At 42.5% G+C, this 8,467-nt stretch overlaps 1 pseudogene; it reads right to left on the minus strand.

Moving 5' to 3' along the window:
• Positions 1–572: 572 nt before the first annotated feature.
• LOC129043520 (putative uncharacterized protein C9orf118) lies at positions 573–8,218 on the minus strand (annotated as a pseudogene).
• Positions 8,219–8,467: the final 249 nt, after the last annotated feature.

Genomic DNA, 8,467 nt, shown 5'->3' on the forward strand with positions numbered 1-8,467 from the left:
AGAGGTGTAGTTAACTGCAGGTTATTTGAATGAGCAGCACATGCTGTGCGTTTGCTTTAAGATTCTCCAAACACTCAGAAAGCCAAGCTAATCCTCAGCGCTCCCATGCCAATCTGGTTTGGGGACCCTCCACTCCAGGCTGCCTTGTAGAATGCCTTATTGATGTGCGGCAAGGGGCACCCCATGAAAGTCCCCACAGCTCTGAAGGTAATGAGCAAATAATCCAGTTGAGCAAGCAATCAAAGAACAATAACAATTGTTCTTGTGACAATACCCCCAGTTTGTAATTAGTTAGCTTAAATTAGTTTAAATTCACTTCATTTGGAAGATTTTGCCTCTGAGGCAGGCCAAGGCTCTCTTTCAGAGGCCAATTAGATTAAATTAGAAGTGGCACATTAGCTGGGGAGACTTCATTCATTTTGGGTTTTTGCAGCCTTAATTATGATGCAGACACAGCTGGAGTCATCCTTTGGAGCGTTTTCTTGCTTCAGCAGGCACTGGAGGCGACTGGATTCTGGGAGAGGTGCTTTCAGTGGTGTGTGTGGCCAACCAAGCCACCCAAGGCTACTTTGTCACCAGATTCTGCTCTTGGCCCATTCCCCCAGCTGCTGTGGGAGAGTCACAGGAAGTGAGGAATCCTAAGAAGATCTTCCTTTTTCAAAACAGCTTCATCAAAGTGCAATTAACAGACAAGAAACTGCACACACTGAAAATACACACTTTGGTATGTTTTCACGTCTATACCCATGGAACTACCACCACAATCAGAATAATAAGTATATTGAAGGAAATCAAAATATTTCACTCCAAAATATACTTTTTGGCATATTTTAAGATGGCTATTCAAAAGGGCTAGAAATCCAAGAATAGCTGAAAAGCTGTCTTGCTAGGGGAGGTTTGCGTCTATAGAGACCATCTTTGTGAGCCAGGCCTCCTCTTCTGCCCCTGCCATAAGCTGATTTGTCATCTTTTTTTTTCTTTTCTTTTTTTTGAGACAGAGTCTCGCTCTATTGCCCATGCTGAAGTGCAGTGGTGTGACCTCGGCTCACTGCAACCTCTGCCTCCTGGGTTCAAGCGATTCTCCTGTCTCAGCCTCCCGAGTAGCTGTGACTACAAGTGCATGCCACCACGCCCAGCTATCTTTTTTTTTTTTGTATTTTTGTATTTTTAGTGGAGACAGGGTTTCACCATGTTGGCCAGGCTGCTCTCGAACTCCTGATCGCAGGTGATCCACCCGCCTCAGCCTCCCAAAGTGTTGGGATTACAGGCGTGAGCCACCGCACCTGGCCCCCCTGACTTGCCATCTTAACCCACTGTGGGCCACCCTCAGATCGCCCGTTCTCTCTGTAACCTTGAGGAGATGCACAAGCTTCTGTACCCATGGAGGTTGGGGTCATCTTTCTGTGATTTTCCCTCCATGCACATTGATAAATTTGTATGCTATTTCTAGTATTAGTCTGCCTTTTATAAATTGATTTTTCAGCAAGTTTTTAGAGGATGCAGGGGAGATTTTTCCCTTGGTCCCTGCAATATCCATTGCCCCCAGAAATTACCTCGTGTATTTTTGTGATCTCTCCCTCCACCCCTTCCCTCTCACACAGACTCAGGCAACAACTGGTCTGCTTTTGTCACCATAGACTACTTTGTGTTTTCTAGGATTTTACGTAAGTGGAATCATACTACATGTACTCTTTTTTTGCTCTTTCGCAAAGCATAATTGAGATTTATCTATGTTGTTTTGAGTTATCAATAATTATTCCCTTTTTATTGCTAAGTAGCATTCTATCATCCAGATATACTACAGTCTGTTTATGTTTATCGTTGAGAAATTTGGACCTTTTCTAGGTTGGGGTTATTTCAAATAAAGCTGCAGCAGACATTTGTATACAAGTTTTTGTGTGGACATATGCTTTCATCTCTTTTGGGAAAATACATAGTAGTGGAATGGCTGGTCATGGGTTGCTATATGGTGAATGTTTTCAGAAACTGCCAAACTTTTCCAAAGCCATTGGACCATTTTACATTTCCATTAGCCTGGGACCATTGTTACAGGTTCCCAGGTGATCTATATCTTCCCAACACCTAGTATGATTAGTCATTTAATTTTAGCCATTCTAATAGGTATTAACTAAGGTTACCCTAAAGCTGCCTCCATACATAGTTTAAGTTGGGCCTTAATTTCCTCTGTACATAGTGAACTGTAACTTAACTGGATGTGTAAACAGACTATAACCTACTCTTATGCCAATTATCAAATTGCACTCAATTTTCTTTTCCTATAATTCCTCTCCAATCACGTGGCAGCCACCAGCGTTATTCTGACCTATTCTGGCTCAGGGGGGCCACACAGTTCATGAATCGTTCTTTGCTCAATTAAACTCTTAAATTTAATGTCTTAAGTTTTTCTTTTAGCAGTTCGTAGTGGTTTCTCATTATGATTTTGTGTGTGTGTGTGTGTGAAACAGCATCTCACTCTGTCACCCAGGCTGGAGGGCAGTGGTGCAATCATGGGCTTGACCTCTTGGGCTCAAGTGATCCTCCCACCTCAACTTCCCAAAGTGTTGGGATTACAGGCACGAGCCACTGTGCCCAGCCTCTCATGGTGATTTTTAATTTGCATTTCTATAATGACAACAATGTTGAGCCTATTTTCCTGTGCTTGTTTCCCAGCTATGTAGCTTCCTTGGTGAAGTGTTCAATCAAATCTTTTGGCCATTTAAAAAAAATGGGTTGGTTGGGCCAGGCTCAGTGGCTCATGCCTGTAATCCCAGCACTTTGGGAGGCCGAGGCAGGTGGATCACGAGGTCAGGAGATCGAGACCATCCTGGCTAACACGGTGAAACCCCGTCTCTACTAAAAATACAAAAAATTAGCCGGGCATGGTGGCAGGCGCCTGTAGTCCCAGCTACTCAGGAGGCTGAGGCAGGAGAATGGCGTGAACCCGGGAGGCAGAGCTTGTAGTGAGCCGAGATTGTGTCACTGCACTCCAGCCTGGGTGACAGAGCAAGACTCCATCTCAAAAAAATAAAATAAAATAAAATAAAATAAAATAAATAAATAAAAATTGGATTGGCTGTTTTCTTACTGAGTTTTGAAAGTTCTTTACATATTCTTCATACAAGTCTTTTATCAAATATATGGTTTATAAATATTTCCTCTCATTCTGTAGCTTGTCTTTTTATTCTCTTAGCAGTATCTTTTGAAGAGATGAAGTTTTTAATCTTTTTTTTTTTTTTTTTTTTTTGAGACAGGGTCTCTCCCTGTAGCCCAGGCTGGAGTACAGTGATGTGACCTCATCTCACTGCAGCCTCTACTTCCCAGGCTGAATCATTCCTCCCACCTCAGCCTCCTGAGTAGCTGGGACTATAGGTGTGTGACACCACACCCAGCTAATTTTTTAAAATTTTTGTAGAGATATGGTCTCACTATGTTGCCCAGGCTGGTCTCAAACTCCTGGCCTCAAGTAATCCTCCCAGTTCAGCCTCCCAAACTGCTAGGATTACAGATATGAGTCACCTCACCTGACCTGAAGTTCTTAATCCTGATGAAGTCAAATTTGTCCATTTTTTTTCTTTTATGTATTGTGTTTTGGTGTTGGATCTAAACAAAAACACTTTGCCTAGCCCAGGGTCATAAAACATTTTCCTGTGTTTTTGTAAGAGCCAAGGGAAAGATTCCCCTTCACTCTGTGAAGACTTACTGGAAAATCAACTGACAAAAGGCAGACTAATTGGAGAAAGGGCATACAAATGTATTAATGTGCACATAGGGGAGAATCAGAGAGTGATCGCCCCATATGCCATTGGGGCCCACGTATTTATATAGCCTTATTTCAGAGGGGTGAGGGGAGATGGGAATATAGGTGATTCTGTTGAGGGGCAATAAATGATTACTAGGGAGAATGAATGGAAAGAGGAACAGAGATTAACTTGCGAATGAGTTCTATTCAGGTGTGATTGGGTCCTATTCAGGTGTGGTTATATTCTTGGTTGTTTTCGGTCTTGCTTTGTCACCCCAGCTGTAGTGCTATGGCACAATCTTGGCCTTGACCTCCTGTGCTCAATTGATCCTCTTACCTCAGCCTTTTGAGTAGCTGGGTCTACAGATGCATGCCACCATGTCCTGCTAATTTTTAAATTTTTTGTAGAGATGGGGTCTCACTACATTGCCCAGGCTAGTCTTGAATTCCTGGGCTCAAGCAATCTGCCTACCTCGACCTCCCGAAGTGCTGGGATTACAGGCATGAGTTACCACCTTGGTCTTGTTTTCTGCAACAGATAATAAGATAATAGGGAGGGGGAGGGAAAAACAATTGTTCTCCTGATGGGTCCATCTAGTCTTCATGAAGGTAGGAGAAAGTCTCTTCCGGATCAAAGGTCTGTTGACCTCTAAGGGCCTTCAATTCAAAATACTCATTATACCAGGAAGCCATATTTCAGGGTAAAGTTCTCTGTACTCCTTCATTCTAGAAATTTTACAATTATTTTATTTTATTTTATTTTATTTTAAGACGGAGTCTCGCTCTGTCGCCCAGACTGGAGTCCAGCAGGACGATCTTGGCTCACTGCAAGTTCCACCTCCCGGGTTCACGCCATTCTCCTGCCTCAGCCTCCCGAGTAGCTGGGACTACAGGTGCCCGCCACTACACCTGGCTAATTTTTTTGTATTTTTAGTAGAGACGGGGTTTCACCGTGTTAGCCAGGATGGTCCTGATCTCCTGACCTTGTGATCCGCCTGCCTCGGCCTCCCAAAGTGCTGGGATTACAGGCGTGAGCCACCGCGCCTGGCAAAATTTTACAGTTTTAGATTTACCTCTAGGTCTATGATATATTTTGAGTTAATTTTTATATATGGTGCAAGGTATGGATCCAAGTTCAATTTTTTGCAAATGTAGATCCAATTGCTCCAGCACTGAATTGCCTTTGCACCTTTGTCAAAAATTAGTTATCCGTATATGTGTGGATCTGTTTCTGATTTCTGGACTCCTTATTCCATTCCATTTATCTATTTGTCTCTCTGTACACCAACACCATATGTTTTCACTATTGTAGCTTTAAAATAAGTCTTGAAATCAGGTAGTGTTAATCCCCCAACTTTTTCCCAAAAGTCATTTGAGTATTCTAGGTTCTTAAGTTTTCTTGTGAATTTTAGAGTCAGTTTGTCAATTCCCACAAAATCTTGCAAGAATGTTGACTGGCAATTTGACGCCTGAATATGTATAACTTTTCATTTATTTAGGTATTATTTCACTTCTCTCAGTGATGTTTTGTTCGTGTTTGTTTTTGTTTTTAAAGACTAATTGGAGAAAAGGCATAAAAATGTATTAACGTGCACATGGGAGAAAATCACAGAGTGATCGCCCCCTATCTCATTGGGGCCCACGTATTTATATAGCCTTATTTCAGAGGGGTGAGGGGAGATAGGGAATATAGGTGATTCTGTTGAGGGGCAATAAATGATTACTAGGGAGAATGAATGGAACGGGGAACAGAGATTAACTTGTGAATGAGTTCTATTCAGGTGTGGTTACATTCTTGGTTGTTTTTGGTCTTGTTTGTCACCCTGGTTAGGATCTTGTTCTGTTACCCAGACTGGAGTGCAGTGGTGCAATCATAGCTCACTGCCTCAAACTCCTGGGCTCAAGTGATCCTCCTGCCTCAGCCTTTAAATGCATTCTAACCTCTCTCCTGCTAGAATTACCCCCCTAGAGCCAGGGCAGTAGGCAACTGAGAAGAAATTTTCTAACTAGGAAAGAGGCTTGATTTTTCTATTGTGTTAGTTTTGCTGACAATTCCTATGTGGTAGTTTTTCTCAAATTCTGCTGTGCATCAGAATAATCAGAGAAGGGTATTCTAAAAACAGAAATTCCCAACACACCCTCTCTTCAACCAATGAATCAGAATCCAGGAAATCTGTAGTGCATTTTTAGGCCACTGTTCAGAAGATTCTGGTATATACTGATGTCTAGAAGCCTCTATTATAGAGAATTCTTGTCGTTCAGGCACTTGGAAATTCATTATTACATTGTAAAACTTCCTTCCTCAGTATTAATATTATTTCTTCTTCCTCTACTCAGGCTCCTGGGTTTCTCAGCTCTCTTTTAAAGGAAACCAAAAATATTTTATCCCAAAATATACTTCTTTGTCATACTTTGGGGTGGCTCTTTGGAGGGCCTGCAGACAGGAATAGCCCTGCAAAGCTACCTTTTGTGGAAGAGATTTGCGTCTGTAGGAAAAATTCTGCACTGGTGAAATAAACAGCCAGGCTTTCTCTGAGGCCCCACCCATTTTCTGAGAGCAGCTCAGTGATTACCTGAGCAATTTCCACATGCGTAACATGAGAGCTTTGGTGTGAGGAGCGTTCCTCCCTTCGCTCCCCTCAACCTGTGACCCCGCCTCCTGAGAAATGTGGTTCCAGGCCATTGTTCTTTGGGCTCTCCCATCTTCCCTGAAAATCATTTATTTCTATACCTCCTTCATCTCCCCTCTTTCCAACAAAGAATATATTTAAGCATCAACCATCTTGCCATTCTTTGAGTTTTCATATTTTGTGTGACTCCTATGCATGTACGTGCACGTTAATAAAATTTCCCACCAATCTATTCTCAGTGTGTTTTATAGACCCAAATTATCCACATTTCAGGGGAAAAATTTAAGCTTCCCTACATTCCCTAGGAAAGCAGATTTTCAAAAATTATTTCCAAGTGTTGTTTTAGGAATACCTTATATGCACTTTCCTTCCAAGAGATAATTACGTGGTCAACAGCCACCATGCCTAGGAGGCCCTGTGATCCTGTCCCACCCCACCCCAGCCAAAGTTCATTGACTTTGGGTGCAAATAGCCAAAGGCAGCCTTGAGCTGACTCAAGTACACTGAGCAGTGACAAAGTCACAGAGCTTGGCTTGCTGAGAGCCGTGGAGATGACAAAGTCTTGAAGCAATGGAGGTCAGATGTTGGTGCTGACCTGTCACAGGTGGGAGGTGGTAGCGGCTAGATCATATACAGCAGGAGGGGGCTTGTTTTCCCGGATAAAAAAAAAAAAAAAGCCAGACAGCAAATATTTCTGTTTTTGAGCACCATGCTGTCTCTGTTGCACCATAGTCTAGTGTTGCCATTGTGGTGTGGAAGCAGCCATCAACAGAACATAAAAGAATACGGCATGGCAGTCACAGTCAGTTGACTTCATTGTAGAGCCTTATGGGCCACAATGAGGTATTTGGATTTATTCTATTGGCAAGGAGAAGGCACTGGAGCATTATACAAGGTGGGGTGGGGGGTAATGAGATCTGACTTACACTTCAAAAATTATAATCTTAGAGCTGTAAAAATACCATGGTACTAAAGGAGTATTTTTATCCCTTGTGAAAGAAAGCCAAATTGTAAGCTTTCAGGACCAGCCAGGGTAATCTTCAATTTACGTCTCCACCATCTTCTGAGTTTTATCTTAAAGTAGGTGTAAGATAGTCATCCCAACATTACCATGGAATCATAAAACCACAGGCTTGGGATGGGTGCAGTGGATCACGCCTGTAATCCCAGAACTTTGGGAGGCCAAGGCAGGTGGATCACCTGAGGTTAGGAGTTTGAGACCAGTCTGGCCAACATGGTGAAACCCTGTTTCTACTAAAAATACAAAAACATTGGCCAGGCCTGGTGGTGGGTGCCTGTAATCCCAGCTACTTAGCTGGCTAAGGCAGGAGAATCGCTTGAACCTGCAAGGCAGAGGTGACAGTGAGCCAAGATTGCATCATTACATGCCAGCCTGGGCGACAAGAGTGAAACTCCCTCTCAAAAACAAAAAACAAACAAACAAAAAAACCCACAGGGCTGCAAAGGCCTCGAGAGACTGTCTCATTCAATCACCAGCCTTCCAACTAGGTCCATGCCTCAATCCACTCAGAGATGAAAACCCAAATGATGTGCCAATGCTGAGCCTGAGGATGGGTTCTGCTCCTCCCTGTGTGACAGGAACACCCACCCCCACTCTGAAGAGAGGTTAGACAATAATTCTGCTTGTTCCAAAGAGATTAAGCAATAACAAACAAAAACAAGAAAGTAAAAAATCTTGGGTGCCTTTGGACTGCAGAACTTACAGTCTCTCTAAATCCCAACTCTGACTCTTCAAATCTACCATTTGACTTTTTCCATTGAAGTGAGTTGATTTAATTCTAGTGCAGCCACAAATGTAGATGAAGCACCTGGGAACCACATAGCACATCGTGGGATGCAGACAGGAGTTACTGACACAGACAACAGGTCCCAAAGTAGAAAATTAGGCCTCTTAAAAATCATTTTAAGGGAGATTATAAGCATGGAAACATGATGTCTACATATTGCTAAGTGAAAATAGTAATATACTGTCTGATAACATTTCTGTAAAAGAACAGAGAGATTGGAATCATCTTGAAATTAAAGATTTCTGTGAAAAAACAAGTGTCCACCAGTATGTACAGCATTCTTCAATTTA

This window comes from Pongo pygmaeus, chromosome 13 (genome assembly GCF_028885625.2).
Source record: "Pongo pygmaeus isolate AG05252 chromosome 13, NHGRI_mPonPyg2-v2.0_pri, whole genome shotgun sequence".
Classification (NCBI taxonomy): domain Eukaryota; kingdom Metazoa; phylum Chordata; class Mammalia; order Primates; family Hominidae; genus Pongo; species Pongo pygmaeus.